This window comes from Lithobates pipiens, unplaced genomic scaffold (assembly GCF_037356315.1).
Source record: "Lithobates pipiens isolate NorthernLeopardFrog02 unplaced genomic scaffold, aLitPip1_a1.2 Scaffold_19, whole genome shotgun sequence".
In the NCBI taxonomy this organism is placed as follows: domain Eukaryota; kingdom Metazoa; phylum Chordata; class Amphibia; order Anura; family Ranidae; genus Lithobates; species Lithobates pipiens.
In genome coordinates, this window is record NW_027507764.1 from 524,623,075 (window position 1) to 524,638,656 (window position 15,582).

The 15,582-nt window shown below is 47.4% G+C and overlaps 1 long non-coding RNA gene across 1 annotated transcript in view; it reads left to right on the top strand.

Annotated features, from left to right (window-relative positions):
- The window catches only part of LOC143998388 (uncharacterized), a 75,613-nt gene that overhangs the window by 47,340 nt on the left and 12,691 nt on the right, over positions 1 to 15,582 (top strand). The window contains exon 3 of the long non-coding RNA XR_013277899.1: positions 7,197 to 7,300. This is a non-coding gene — a long non-coding RNA (uncharacterized LOC143998388). The remainder of the gene's footprint in view (positions 1 to 7,196; positions 7,301 to 15,582) is intronic.

The following is a 15,582-nucleotide window of genomic DNA, read 5'->3' on the forward strand; positions in this document are numbered from 1 at the left end:
ATTTTGGACCTAAAAGCCCTCAATTACTTTGTAAAAGTACAGAGGTTCAGAATGGAATCAGCTCAGTAGTCGCTGCACTCCATCGGGACTCCCTGGTATCTTTGGACATCCAGGATGCATACCTGCACATTCCCCTTATGCCTTCGGCATTGGAAATTTCTGTGATTTGCAGTCGGAAGCCGACTACCAGTTTGTGGCTCTATTTTTGGCTTCAGCCCCCAGAGTCTTTACCAATGTATTGGCTCCTGTTTTGGTGTTGCTGCGACAACGCAGGATCGCAATCGTAGGTTACCTAGACGATATCCTCCTGAGAGCATCTTCCACCTCAGAGTTAGAGGAGGCTGTGGCAATCACCATTCAGACCCTGCAGGAATTTGGGTGGCTGTTGAACCTAAAGTCAGTGATTGTACCGACTCAGCGTTTGGATTACCTAGGCTTACTGCTGTACTCCATGGAAGCGACAGTATTTCTCGCTGCAGACTCTGAGCCATGGTAAAACTCCTGATGAACCGCATGTGGTCATCGCTACGCTTCTGCATGCAAGTCCTGGGACTCGTGATGGCCTCCTTTTTTGAGGCAGTACCGTATGCCCAGTTTCACACCAGAGTCTTGCAGAAGAATTTGACAAAATGGGACAAATCTCCCTTGTCCCTGGATCGGCAGATTCAGGTGAGTCAGTTAGTCAGGGATTCCCTGCTCTGGTGACTGAGGTCCCTGGCATTTTGGTCCGGAAAGTCGTTCCTACCTCTGAAATGGACAGTGATCACAACAGACATCAGCCTAACCGGCTGAGGTGGCGTAGTGGGAGTTCAGTCGACCCAGGGCCTCTGGTCGGTGGAGGAATCCAAGTTGCCGATCAGTGTGCTCGAGCTGAGAGCTATCAGGCTATGCCTCTCCACATGGTCGATAAGACTTTGAGGGCATCCGATCAGGATCCAGTCAGACAATGCCATGGTGGTGGCATACGTCAATCACCAAGGAGGAACCAGAAGCTTGGACGCCGCATGGGAGGTCGCTCACATCCTTCAGTGGGCAGAGCGACATGTACCGGCCCTATCGGCCATTTACATTCCGGGAGTGGAGAACTGGCAGGTTGACTAAGTCGCCAGATGCTGGACCCAGGAGACTGTGTGCATTGCATCCGGAGGTGTTCAGGGACCTGGGACCCAGCAACACTACAAAGTTAGTCTAACTGTGTGAAGTGCCGTATTAGACTTCTGGGCAACAGCCCTCTCACCACACCAGGTCCAGACAGATGTATGCCTCCGCTCTTTGGGTTCCCAGTCCTGCCACAGTCAGCTCTGTCATGCTGCACTGCTCTGCAAAATGACTGGGACCTCTTTCTGGATCCGACCACAGGCTGTAGTGTAGACTGTCTCCGGTGACTTGAAATGTTGCTCTGCACTGAGCAGGCTGAAGTGCTCTTGGGACGCACACCCACAGAGCCCTGTGGTCAGGCCACACATCCCAGCAAGAAGAGACAGAAGATGGCCGCACAGGGCCTTTTTATTACCTACCCAGCATGCAATTCAGCCACTCGGTGTTCATGGGTAAAGGAATGGGCATTCTGGGTAGGCGAGTCCTTTTCTCAAGAGAAAACAATTTATAGCATTGTGCATTATTTAGCATTAGAAGGCAAAAAATACCAGCTCTACACAAGAGAGCAGCCAACTCTGATACTCTTGCAGAAGATATGGCAACCAAGAAAACTCTTCCTCATAAAGAGGATCAAGGGAATATCTCGAATTGGCTCAGGTGACTGATCTTGTAAAGCCGACAGGACTAAATTTAAGTCTCGGGGGTGATCTAACTTGGGGATTAATCCGAGTTCTGAACCAGAGTGTGACGCAAGTGGATATTTAAAAAATCGGGCTGACACCTGGCCCATAATGGTACTCAAAGCCGGCTTCATCTCTAATTCCATCGGTAGGAATTCAAGGATCTTACCTATGACATAATTTCTGGGGTGTCAACCCCTGGATTCACACCAGGAGATGTGTGATTCAGGAGGCTGGCTTCTTGGCATTAACCAAAGTAGAAACTACTGAAGTTGACAGCCCATGGTCCTTTTTTAGAATGTGTGGGTCATAACATGGCCCATAACATTTTAGAATTGGTAAGGTAGGATGGAATACCGGACCTTGCGAGAAGGTCTGGCCAGTGGTAGGGTCCCATCTTTATAATTTCCGCAAACCAAGATCTTCAGCAGAACAGGAGGGAGCGCATAAATCGGTGAGAACTGATCCCATGGAAAAACAAAGGCATCTGTTCTGCATGCCATTGGATCCCTTGTCCTTGACCCAAAGTTGTCGCTCTTGTTGAACCTGGACGCAAACAGATCCATGTCCAGAACTCTCCATTTTTGACATATTCACAAAGATGTCAGGATGAAGGGAACGTTCTCCTAGGAACAATTGTTGGTGACTCAAGTAGTCCACCTGCCAATTCTCTATCCCTGCAATGAAAACTGATAGGCAAGGAATGTTGCTTTCTGCCCAAGAGTGATTCCTTTCCAGGCCGCACAACTTCTCATGCCCCCTTGGTGATTGATGTAGGCCACTGCTGTGACATTGTTGGATTGAATCCTGCCCGGATAATTCTGTAGTCTGAGTGTCCAGGCGTACTGCCCGAATCTCTAGAATATTGATGAGCAAGATCTTCCCTGATTTGGACCATTTCCCCTGGACAGATGCTTCTTCCAGGACTGCTCCCCTGCCTAGAAGGCTGGCATGTTGCCACCTTCCAGGTGACTGGTAGAAAGTGTTTCCCTTTTTTTGAAGATTCTTGGATGTCCACCACCAATTGAGGCTCTGATGCACATTAGGGGATAAATGCATTGGGAAGTCCAGAGCTTGGACCTTCTTGTTGCAAGTAGACAGGATACTGTTTTGTAGCAGTATAGAATGAAACTGTGCATAAAGAACAGCCTGAAGCCACCATCTTTTCCAACAATTACATACAAAGACGAATAGGATTCTTTGTTTTGACCAACTGCATCAGTTCCTTTATGGAACTGATCCTTTCCTGGGGCAGAAACACCCTCTTCTGAGCTGTATCTGTGATCAGCCCCAAGTACTGCAATCTCCTTGATGGTTTTAAGGAGGATTTCTCTAGGTTGAGACTCGAGCCTAGGTCTTCCAGGTAGATGACTGCTGTGACCAAGTTTTTTTATTTTTATTTTTTTTGGTTAAAGGTAGGCTACCGATTGATCTATCAAGAGTAGATCGTCTAACTAGGCTAGTATTCTACCTTTTGGCCCTTAACCTAGCTAAGGAAGGAGCCAGGACCTTTTGTAAACACTTGAGGTACAATAGCCAGACTGAAAGGTTGAGCCACAAACTGAAAATGAAGATTTTCTACCTCGAAGCGTAGACATTTCTGATGAGCAGGGAAAATCGGCACATGGAGATGAGCATCCTTGATGTTACTTTGATGCCAGAAGTTCTGCCCCCTGTAGGATGAATACTACTGATCGGAATTAATCCATGCAAAAGGAATGGATATTTAAACTGGTTTAGATGTTTGAGATCTAAAATGAATCTGACATCCCCATTTGGTTTTGGAACCGTGAACAGGTTTGAATAAACCCCAGGCTTACCGGAGGTCTTGCTGCTGCCCGGAGGTGGAAGAACTTCTGCTTCCTGGATCACATTGTGGCTCTGAGAAGCATGAGATGCAAGTGCTCAATACAGCCCCCAGTGGTGATTACTTAGGCATGATGACATATTTACAAATTTAAAGGAGACATTCATAAGAATTTTAAAAATGTCTTAGCAAACCCCACTTGCCTTTCCTGCCTCAGGGAACCCACAATCCTGGACCTGTAATAGCATCCCGCCAGTAACTTTATGGCCTTATTACCAAGTACTGGATCCCGGGGTCCAGCTCTCTCCAGCATTACAGGCAAGACCTAATTTCTTCGGATACGTGGCCCAGGTACCATTAAATTTTGCCAAAAAGACACTTTGAATGGATCCGATCTGCATGGCTAGCCCCAGCAAGGATTGCTCCAGTGGAGCTCGGCACAGCACATCTTCACCCATGACGACACCTTTTAGACACTTGCAGAAAAAAACGGAGGCACTCTCAGTTGTGGGAGGGGTTGTATAGGGAGTGCACTTTTTTTGTCTTGGGGCGTACCAGTGTCCATCACCTGAAGGTGGCCTATAACCCACATTATTGTAACTACTATGGCTCTGCATCCCGTGATGTACGATAAGAAAACACACTATGCAGTTTCTGGTTAAATCGCTTTTCTTCTAATTTTAGTGAATAGCCGTGTCTTTTTAAATGCCCTTTAGTGGAAAGTTCTGTGGTCTCACACTCATTGCTCTGCTTGGCACCGTCCACAAATACTAAGATTGAGCTATTGGTCCCAGAACAGAACCCTAAAGGACCCCACTTTCCACTGGACCATTCCAAGTACTCGCTTTATTATTACCCTCTGAACTTGCCCTTGTAGCCAGGTTCCACCCAAGTACCCATACTTTGCCAACAGACATTAGCTTGTACAGTAAATGCTTGTGGGAAACGGTTTTAAAAGCCTTTGCAAAATCCAGATGCACTACGTCTACGGGCCTTCCTTCATCTATTTTGCAGCCTCCTCATAGGTTTAATCGATTTGTTTAGAACAAATTTTTCATGAATCCATTCTAATTACTGCTAATGACACTGTTGCCATTACTAAAATCTTGTATATAGTCCCTTATCCCCTCCAAGAGCTTGCATACTATTGATGTTAGGCTAACTGGCCTGTAGTTCCCAGGGCTATATTGTGTGTGTGTGTGTGTGTGTGTGTGTGTGTGTGTGTGTGTGTGTGTGTTATACACATGGCCAAAATTTGTTGGCACCCCAAAAATTCCAGAAAAGTATTGCAGTAAGACATGCTTTTGTGTGTGTTGGGGGGGGGGGGGGCAAAAAAGGGAGGGGAAAAAAGCTAATTGGACATAATGTCACACAATTCCAAAAATGGGTTGGTCAAAATTCTTGGCACCCTTTTAAAATTGTGGATAAATAAGATTGTCAAGCATGTGATGCTCCCTTTTTAAACTCAACTGGGGCAAGTAACCGGTGTGGGCAATATAAAAATCACACTTGAAAGCAGATAAAAAGGAGAGAAGTTCACTTTGTCTTTTCATTGTGTCTGTGTGCCACACTAAGCATGGATAACAGAGGAGGAGAAAACTGTCAGAGGACTTGAGAACCAAAATTGTGAAAAAATATTAACAATCTCAAGGTCAAGTCCATCTCCAGAAATCTAGATTTGCCTTTGTCCACAGTGTGCAATCTTGGCAAGAAGTTTGCAACCCCTGGCACTCTCGGGGTGTGGATGGAAGAAAAAAATTGACAGGTTGCAACGCAGGATAGTCTGGATGGTGGATAAGCAGCCCCAAACAAGTTCCAAAGAAATTCAAGCTGTCGTGCAGGCTCAGGGAGCATCAGCGTCAGTGCGAACTATCCGTTGACATTTAAATGAAATGACACTCTATGGCAGGAGACCCAGGAGGACCCCACTGCTGACAGACATAAAAAGCAAGACTACAGTTTGCCAAAATGTACTTGCGTAAGCCAAAACCCTTCTGGGAAAAAGTCTTGTGGACAGATGAGACCAAGATAGAGCTTTTTGGTAAAGCACATCACTCTACTGTTTACCGAAAATGGAATGAGGCCTACAAATAAAAGAACCCAGTACCTACAGTGAAATATGGTGGAGGTTCAATGTTTTGGGGTTGTTTTGCTGCCTCTGGCACTAGATGCCTTGAATGTGTGCAAGGCATCATGAAATCTGAGGATTACCAAAGGATTTTGGGTTGCACTGTAGAGCCCAGTGTCAGTAAGCAGGGTTTGCGTCCAAGATCTTTGGTCTTCCAGCAGGACCATGACCCCAAACATATGTCAAAAAGCACCCAGAAATGGATGGCAACAAAGTGCTGGAGAGTTCTAAAGTGGCCAGGAATGAGTCCAGATCTAAATCCCAGTGGAGAGATCTTAAAATTGCTGTTGGGGAAAAGGCGCCCTTCCAATAAGAGACCTGGAGCAGTTTGCAAAGGGAGCATGGTCCACAATTCTGGGTGAGAGGCGTAAGAAGCCCATTGATGGTTATAGGAAGGGACTGATTTCAGTTATTTTTCCTAAGGGTGCCAAGAATTTTAGGTAAGACCATTTTTAGAGTTGTGTGACATTATGTCCAATTGGCTTTCTTTTTTTTTTTTTTTTTCCTCCCTCTTTTGTTTCAATACACAAAGGCAATAAACGTGTGTGTGTGTGTGTGTGTGTGTGTGTGTGTGTATACCAAAACATGTGTTGCTGCAATACTTTTCTGTGAGAAATGCTTGCTTTTCTGTAAAACATTTCTGGGGTGGCAACAATTTTGCATATGCATATACATTTTTTTTTTAACTATCCTCAGCTGTGTGCCTTTCGTGTTCTATTACACCCTTACATCTTCCTATTGCATTCTTTGTACAGCTGGAAAACGTGTGTGTGTGTGTGTGTGGTTGGTTTTTTGTCCTCCCCTCCCTCCTGCGGCTGACAGCCAAAAGCTATACAGGGAGATTGGTGCGGCTGGAGGGACAGCTGTGATCACCGGTCATCTCCAACTTCTCTGTACTCGCTCCCTCTATGTCCTTCTTGGTTTACCACCTCCCTGAAAATGAGTTTACAGGTTGTGACATCTGTTTTATGCAATGTTTGATGTAATGCCTACTATACACACAGTTTAGGTGTTTTGTGCGGTAATATGTACCACTTCCAACCCACACTATCCAACAAATGGGCTTAGCTGCCAGCTAGGGCTAGGGCTCACTAATGGTGACCAGGGTGACAAAGTTGTAAGTGAGCTGCTTCCATATACCAAGGAACTCTTGTATTCTCACACATTTTTAAAGGAACCAGCATTAATGTTTCAGAAAGTTGAGCTATAGTAACTCTTCTATTGGATAGGATTACACGTGCCTTCGCTCCCCAAGCCCATCATGTGTTTGCTTTCCTTTTTTTTTTTCTTTTTTTTTTTTTTTTTTTTTTGTACATCCTGACCACTGCAGACTGGGAACAAACCACAAGAGCTGCAGTTTGGAAGTTGCTCTGATCCACTTATAGCAATTGCAAATTGGCCTATGCCCAAGTAATTTATTAATTTTATTTTTATTTTTTCTTTAACCACTGTCAGCTGAAATGGAACACTGCTTCTTTCCTAGGTCTGTATGGGAAAACTCCAGTTGAGGCTGCACAGATAGACATGGTAAATGATGGAGTGGAGGATTTCAGGGTGAAGTATGCCCGTCTCATCTATCAAAACTATGTAAGTTATGACTTGGCAGTACAGGTTTTCAACACTAAATCTTCACTCTTAATTGATGTATTTGGGAAATATAATTTACCCCTTTCAGGAAATTGGAAAAGAAGATTACATAAAGGCTCTTTGCAATGAACTTGGTCATTTTGAGCGCATACTTTCTAAAAATGAAGGAAAAGGCTTTCTTGTGGGAGATCAGGTGAGAATCTGTAAGATGATCAGTAATTTCACTAGTCCTTTATTTTGTAACTCTAGCAACAGGAAAACAGAAAGCTGTGTGGAAAGTGGTCTTGAGACCAAAGATCTTTTTTACATTTTTTTTATTTTATTTTTTTATCTTGAAGAAACTAGCCATATTTCTCACCTCGTCTTTCTTTCAGGACCGCACCTGGAGAGAGTGCAGCTCCTCCCATGTTCCCAGGAAACGCTGCGGTCGGTTTCTTTTATAGACCGGTCACTTCCATGGCCTCAGTTGTAGTGTTTCCTCCACTTTGGTGTAAGCGCTGCTGGGAACAAAGGGTGTGCTATGCTCTCTCCAGGTGGGGATAGTATGGGGGCAAACTAGTGGTGTAGTCTGTGATTCAGGCCAGCCCAGCATCCCCCCCCCCCACTTGCTCCGGTGTCTCCTCTTCATACCCGGCAAGGATTCCGGCTGCTGGGGGTCCCCGTTCTCCTCTTCCGACCAGCGGCTGCGGGCTGGAAGGAGAGACTGAGCCCCACGACGGTGAAAGCAGCGTCTCCTGTTTTCAGCCTCCATGCTTTCTGGGTCCAGGGTGCAGGAAGCGACCTTAAACTGGTGTCCTTTCCAGTCCTCGCAGCTGTGAAAGGACCAGGAGCATCAAACTGCAGCCAGACGCCACTAGGATCTTTGCAGCAATGGATCCAGAGGAACTAGCCACTAACACCAACCACTTACCCAAGTAAGCAGAGGTCCCTGTATGCCCCCGATGTCTTGTTTTCCCTCTTACTCCCCTGGGGGGGGAAGAAAGGGAGCCTGCCTCAATCACCTTGGACTAAGGAGAAGTGTGATGTTTATGGCATGGTGACTCAGAGATTTGGGCCTGCACTCTAATGAACCCCTCTGAATTGGCTCAGTCCCCTTGACACAGCTGTGGTATAATACGATATACCTGTATTGTAAACTCAGGATCCACTGGCTCCACCTGCTGGGAGAAAACACTCCACACAACTGGATACTTAACCAAATATATTTTACTGTGAATGTTTGAAAAGGTTATTACAGTAATTGTGCTGTCTCATCTAATCTTTTAAAGCTATGCGTGAGATCTCACTTAAAGTAACTCCTTGTGATTTGTAATCCATAGGTTAAAGTAAGTTAAGTTGAGGTAAAGGTGCTCCTGGTGTAACTTCAGTAACTATATTACGAGGCTTAAAGTGGTTGTAAACCCTTACAAACCACTTTGACCTACAGGTAAGCCTAGATTAAGGCTTACCTGTAGGTCCAAGAAATATCTCCTAAACCTACACGGTTTAGGAGATATTTCCTAAAAGACAGTCGCAGCTGTCTACGGCGCATGCGCCGTAGAAAGCGGCGCACTGTCGCTGTTAGAAGAATGCCGCTGCTAACGGCGATATGCCATTAGTGGCGGGTCCTGAAGAAGACGGACGCTCCGGACTACAGGGGAGAGCGGTGACATCGCTGGCTCCTGTGTCAGGTAAGTGACACATAATGGGCTACTATGCGATGCATAGTAGCCCATTATGCTGTACCTTTGACGTCTTAAAGAGGAAGTAAACCCTGATGGGTTTACTTCCTTTGCCTCCCTGCAGAGTAGATGGGCCTCAAGTCTGCTCAGTGTTGGTTGCTCTGCTCTTCCATGGAACTGTAAATCCCAGTGAAGCCTGTGTATGAAAGTTAACAAACTGTGGGCCGTAACCCGCGCAGCAACTGGATCGGAGCTCCATGTAGTAGCTTTGGTTCGGTGACTGCAGCTTGCTTCTCCGTCAGCTGGTTTCGTCGCTCCGTTCCACTCTGCTGGGTGAACCCGGTCCTCTGATGCTCAAACGAGTGTCTCTGGATCTCTCCAATCCGGTCACTGTGTGTCTGGCACCGTCGGGTCACTCACACAAACTGTTGAAGTTGCGCTCTGCGATGGTTGTAGGCCCCTTCTTATGGGAGGCATCCTCACAGGCAGGCCATGCGATCCCAAGAGCCCTAAAATGGCCGCTCTGGCTCTCTTTATGTCCTACCCAGCATGCAGTGCAAGAGAGGGTGTCCATGGGTAGGTCACCGAGCATCCTGGGTAAAGTCAACCTTCAAATGTAAATCAGTCACTTCCTATATTCAGTCTTTGTGCTTTGTAAAAGCAATATTTGTTTCCGTTCACTACCTGTGTTTGGCTGCTAGATGGCGCCAAATACGAAGCTATAGAATTGTCCATAGGCAAAAGTTATCAGCGCTACATACTCGCCCTACTTTTAGTCTTTGGTCCCCAAAGATATATTTAGACTCTTGGTTCTAGCAAACATTTTTGCCTATTACATGCTATCATTTACATGCGGAGAGAACGGGTTAGTATGATAACAACCAAGTTGCATTTCCATAACCAGTGTCTGAACTCAAATGGTTCATCTTATAAAACAAATCTGACAGAGGAGCTTCCCACCAATTCGCATATGATGGGGAGCTGTCCTGTGCACTCACAGCTGACACTATAGTGTCTGGTACAGATGTGGCAAGGGGTGAGCTGGGGTTGTCCCTTACTGAATCAGCAGTAGAGGAACCAGGTACCTCAGGATTTCTCTTGCTGGTAATTTGAGTCGCTTCCAAGCATTCACCCAATGTATTATGTCAGTCTTTTTGGTGGGTGAATGTCTTTGTTCTTTGTATTTTTGGTGTGTCCACCACTATTGGGCAAGTATCCTCATTCCTCATCTCGGATGCTGGTAGTGGAGAGTAAACGGGAGGTATTTTGCTCTTCTGTGTGATGGCTTATCAGCACAAACTCTGGGGCCTCTGCCCTAAGTCCCATTATCTTCCCCTGTCTTTGGGGGGGGCATCAACATCTGTCTCTGATGCCTCAGCAGGTCACAACCAACTAATTTCTGCTTCTTCCTCCTCATTTGCAGAGGGTGTAAGCTGGGACCTAGTTACTGGCCTGCGCACAACCGTGGATTTTTCTGACTTCTGGCTTCTGTCAGGGGTAAGAGGTGATGCCGATTCTTACCGGCCCAGTGTTTCCTTCTGGCTTGATTTCATAGACTAGGAGCCCTGGGAGTTTCCTGCACACAACATATGGCTGTGATCTCCAGCGGTCAGCTAACTTATGTTTGCCTGGAATACCTAGATTCCTCAGTAAAACCCGGTCACTAGTTGAAGATCCTAAACTCCTGTTCGTAAGCCATCTTCAAATTCCTCCACGGTCTGTCCACATACCCTCGATGAGGTCTCTGATGTGTGATCCAAGGAAGTCCCAAAGGCTAGATCTATTGGTAGCCTGGCTTCACGGCCAAACATTAATCTGTAAGGCAAATACCCAGTAGCATCACTCTTGGTACTATTGTAAGCATGGACCAGTGCAGTGATATGCTTGCTCCAATGAGGTTTCTGCTCTGCAGTTAACGCCCCCAACATGTTCAGAAGAGTCCTGTTGAACCTCTCCGATTGAGGGTCCCCTTGTGGGTGGTAGGGAGTAGTCCTGAACTTTTGTATGCCTAGTAGATCCTATAGTCTTTTTATCAGCCTGCTCTCAAAGTCTTGTCTCTTGGTCTGAATGTATCCGTTGAGGTAAGCCATAATGGACTAAACTTTTCTACAAGAGTCTTTGCTGGTCTCTAGTAGGGAACGCCTGAGCATAGCGGGTGAAATGATCTGTAACCATTAAAATGTCCCCCTGCCCACTCAGGTCAGGTTCCAGGCACAAAAAAATCTATTCAGACTAGATCCATCGGCCCTTGGCTCTCTAGGTGGCCCATTGGAGCAGCCCTCTGAGGCAGAGTCTTCTGTTGCATGGACCTGAGGCAGGAATGACAATAGCTCTCCACTTCGGTCCTCATTTGAGGCCAGTAGAATCTGTCTCTTATGAGTTGAAGAGTCCTCTTGGCTCCTAGGTGACAATGATGGTCGTGCAGGGCCATCAGCACCCTCTCTCTGTGCTTTTCCAGCAAAAGCAGTTGCCACTTCTCTTCGGGATCTTCAGAGGGGCCCCTTCGGTAGACCACCCCTTGTTGTAACTGCAACTGATCCCACTCTTTCAATAGTAGCCAGGCTCCACCTTTCCCTTGCTGGCTTGTCCCTTCACAGAGGGCTCTTACTCCTTCCAGGGTAAGTTGAATCCAGTCTGAGGGGCTTTGGGAGTCATGGGGCCTTATTGACAAGGCATCCGCATCTCGCTTACCAATCCCTTGTCTGTACTTCAGGCTGAAGGTAAATGCAGAGAGAGCAGCCAACCACCTGCCACCGGTGGCGTCCAGCTTCACAGCGGTGAGCAGGTATGTGAGGGGGTTGTTGTCCGTCTTGACTAAGAATTCAGCCCCGTAGAGGTAGTCCTTCAATTTGTCTACCACTGCCCACTTCAGAGCCAGAAATTCAAGCTTGTGAGTCGGGTAGTTTCTTTCGGCAGGAATTAAACTTCTACACACATAGATGGGCCGCAGGTGCCCATCATACTCTTGGTAGCACCCCTCCAAGGCTGTCTCGGCTGGCATCTATGTGTAATTTGTAGGGTTTGGCAGGGTCTGCATAGGCCAAAACCGGAGCAGTAGTAAGGCTCCACTTCAATTGTCTGAAGGCTTCTTCGCAGTCTGGAGTCCACTGGTCCTGAAGGGACTCCTTTTTCTTCCTGGGCCCTTCTTTTGGCTTTCCAGGCCTATTTGGGTCTATGCCGGTTTCCTCTTGATTCTTCAATAGCTCCAGTAAGCGGGTGAGCTATCTTGGCAAACCCTTCTACAAACCTTCTGTAGTATGAACGGAAGCCTAAAAATGATCTAAGCTCAGTCACATTTGTGGATCTGGGCCAAGAAGTGACAGCTTCCAGTTTCTTGGGATCTGTTGCTACTCCTTCAGACACAATGTGTCCTAAGTAGTTCACTGAGGGTTGGTAGAATTGGCATTTCTCCATTGAGATTTTCAGGCCTTCATCATGAAGTCTCTTCAGGACCTTCTCCAGGCGTTCTTCTTGTTCTTCTTCTAGCATTCTTCCAAATACTGACATCATCCAGGTACACCAGCACTTCAATCAGGTTCATGTCACCCACTGTCTTAATCAGTCTCTGGAAGGTTGCTGGGGCTCCAGACAGACCTTGGGGCATACGATTGAACTCGAAGAAGCCCATAGGGGTGATAAAAGTGGTTTTCTCTCTATCTTCAGGGCACATGGGGATCTGATAGTACCCACTCTTTAGGTCCAGCACACTGAACCACTTCGCCCCCGAGAGGCTCTGTAAGGCATCCTCTTTCCGAGGCATGGTGTACTGGTCAGAAATGGTCCTCCGGTTCAGGGTCCTATAGTCGCAGAGACCTGTTTTTTTTTTTTTTTTTCCTTTCTTACCACCACTTTTGGGGAGTCGTAATGACTCCTGGACTCTCTCATAATGCCTGTCCTTCTTCTTCTTCTTCTTTTTTTTTTTTTTTTTTTTTTCTTTTTTTTTATATTCCTTTTATTAAATGCAAGAAAAAAATAACAGAAGCATGCACAGCATTGATAGAACATAAACAATTCCAAAGCACAAATATTCTGGTAGCACCTGGGTGGGAGATACAGTAAACAGTCCCAAGCTTGGGCCGAAACAAGTGTAGGCGCTCCTGAGTTGGGGGCTAGATTCTACTCCAAGACCTCCAATACCAGTCAGGCAATTTATGCCAACCTAAGTGAGCAGTAATCATCACATAACCATACATTGCAGTAATATACACAGATTTTATTTTAAAGAGGGAGGGGGGATGAGCGAGGGGTCGGACCTCTAGCGATCAGGGCTTACATTATCGAATACAAGCAAATTCCGGGGAGGCCCACCACCCATCCACATCCTCCATAAACTGACCGACAATGTCTGATAGAAAAAAAAGAGAAAATGGGGGGGGAAAAAAAGGGGGGGGGGGGTTTATTTGAAAAGGGGACTACAAAGGTGGACAGGGGGAGAGGGGGCCGAGGTGGGAAGGGAGAAAAGGCAGAATATAAAAGAAAAACAAGTATAAGAAACAGAAGGAGACTCTAAGAGGGTTATTGAAAGAAGACAAGGCACAGGAATGAGCGGGATAGTGACCGTGGGCGTCACCCAGTCGCAGAGGTGGGGGGAGGGGGGCGAGAACCAGAGAACAGGGACCCTCCCTTATTGGGCACCTGGTGCCACCACCCGAAGGTAAGCTTCAGTGTAGGTGAAATGTTGCCATGGTCTCCATGTCTCACAAAAGGCCTCCTCCCTGTTGTGTAGCGTCACCGTGAGGGCTTCCATATCTCTCAGTTCATTCACCTTAGAGAACCATAGAGGCTTAGCTGGCGGGTTCTCCGATCTCCAGCACAAAGGGATGCAGGCCTTCGCTGCATTCAGCAACTGAATGGTTAAGGAGTTCCTGTACTTTTTGATGGGTTGCTCCGTCAGGTGCAGCAGGCAGGCCGCAGGGTTCCCCTCCAGAGAAGCACCAGTCGGGTGACCAATCGTGCCGGTCACCTCGCAGCAGAAGGGAGACAGTTTGGGGCAGGCTCAGAAGACATGCAACATTGTTCCCTCCGCATCCCCACAACGCCAGCAACAGTCAGGCACCTGCGGGAAGATGCGGTGGATAACGGATGGGACCCTATACCACCTGGTTGTAATTTTGTAGCACGTCTCCTGGACTCGGGTGGCCATAGAGGATTTTCTGCTGTTGATCCGGGGTAAAGTGGGTGCAGAGCTCCGCTTCCCACTTAGCCACAAATGGGGGGACATACCCCTCTGCCGAACGGGTCAGGGCAGAGTAAAGAAGCGAGAGGCAGTGCCGCACCGGTTCCCTCCGATGGCAGATCTGCTCCAGCTCCGTGAGGGGGTGGGAAATGCCCGGCGTCCACAGCCATTTGCGCAGGAAATTCCGTAGTTGTAGACCGCTCCAAAAATCCAGTGAAGGGTCCGCTGCCAGCGCCCCCGCCTCTGGAATGAGCCGACCATCCGGGCCTATAAAGTCGCATAACTGCCGCCTGTCGCTCATCTGCAGACGTTGGAAGCAGGGACTCTGGAGGCCCGGTATAAATTCCGGGTTGCCCAGGACCGGCACCATAGGGGAGGGCACCGGAGACACCGACGCGCTTCGGAAGGCCTTCCTCTCCACCCGCAGGGTACTACCCAATGTGGGGTGGTCTAGTATAGCCCTCGCCTTTACGCAAATTTGTCAGCAGCTGCGACTGAATGCCTGTCCTTTTTGAGTTCAGCCAGCTGCTCCCTCAAGTCTTCAAGATCCCTCAGTGGGATTTGCCTGACTCTCCCGAAAAGGCTTGTCTTGTTCCAAACAAACTTTATGTTCGGCACTCTTTGCAAGCCCCACATCAAACTCACTCTGGTCTATGCAGACAATGAAGGCCGATGGCTTCTCTCCTCTCATCTGATGGGTATGCTCAAACTGATCAGATCAGATAGTTTTTCCACTCTTCCATAAATGGCATAAAGGACTTTGACGTAATCCTCGGCTTCACAATCTGGTTTTCCCTTTCTAAAGTTTCTGATGACATCGGCTGCTGGGCTCAACAGGCTTTCACTAATTTGCCGTCTTCCCGCAAGCTTTGGCACATTCCAGTCTTCTAGAGCTTGCATGGCCTGATCTATCCAACTCTCGAATCCTTCCTCCCCTTCAGGTCTTGGTATCTGACCTGAGGACGGCAGCTTCAGATATCTCTCATTGGTGGACATCTGGTGGCTATGTACTAGACTATCCACAAGGCAGCTCATGTCCAGGTAGAATAATGCCGGTGGCATAGACTTTCCCCTATCAAGCTTCTTGCCAGAGGACTTTCTGGTTGTGTACCCAGTGATTTCTCCTCTTCCTCCACTGACTCTTGTACTGGAATCACCTGACCATCGAGACCCCCTGTTAAGCTCAGCACTCCCTTTTTGACCTCTACTGGAGTGTACTCTTTCCATTCTAGGAGACTGTGTGAAATCCTCCTGCACGTCTTGTTTCAGGTCCAAAAGGTAGGACCCCTGGTCTGGCACCGCCCTCCTTATCAACTGCCACACCTTTCTCAAACCACTGATCTCCTGGCAACCTCCAGAACTGTGGTCCTCTCCAATTTACTCCCATATTCTTGGCTCCATTGGGTAGCCGTTACTGAGTCCATTCTGGTGCTGTAGGGGTGTCC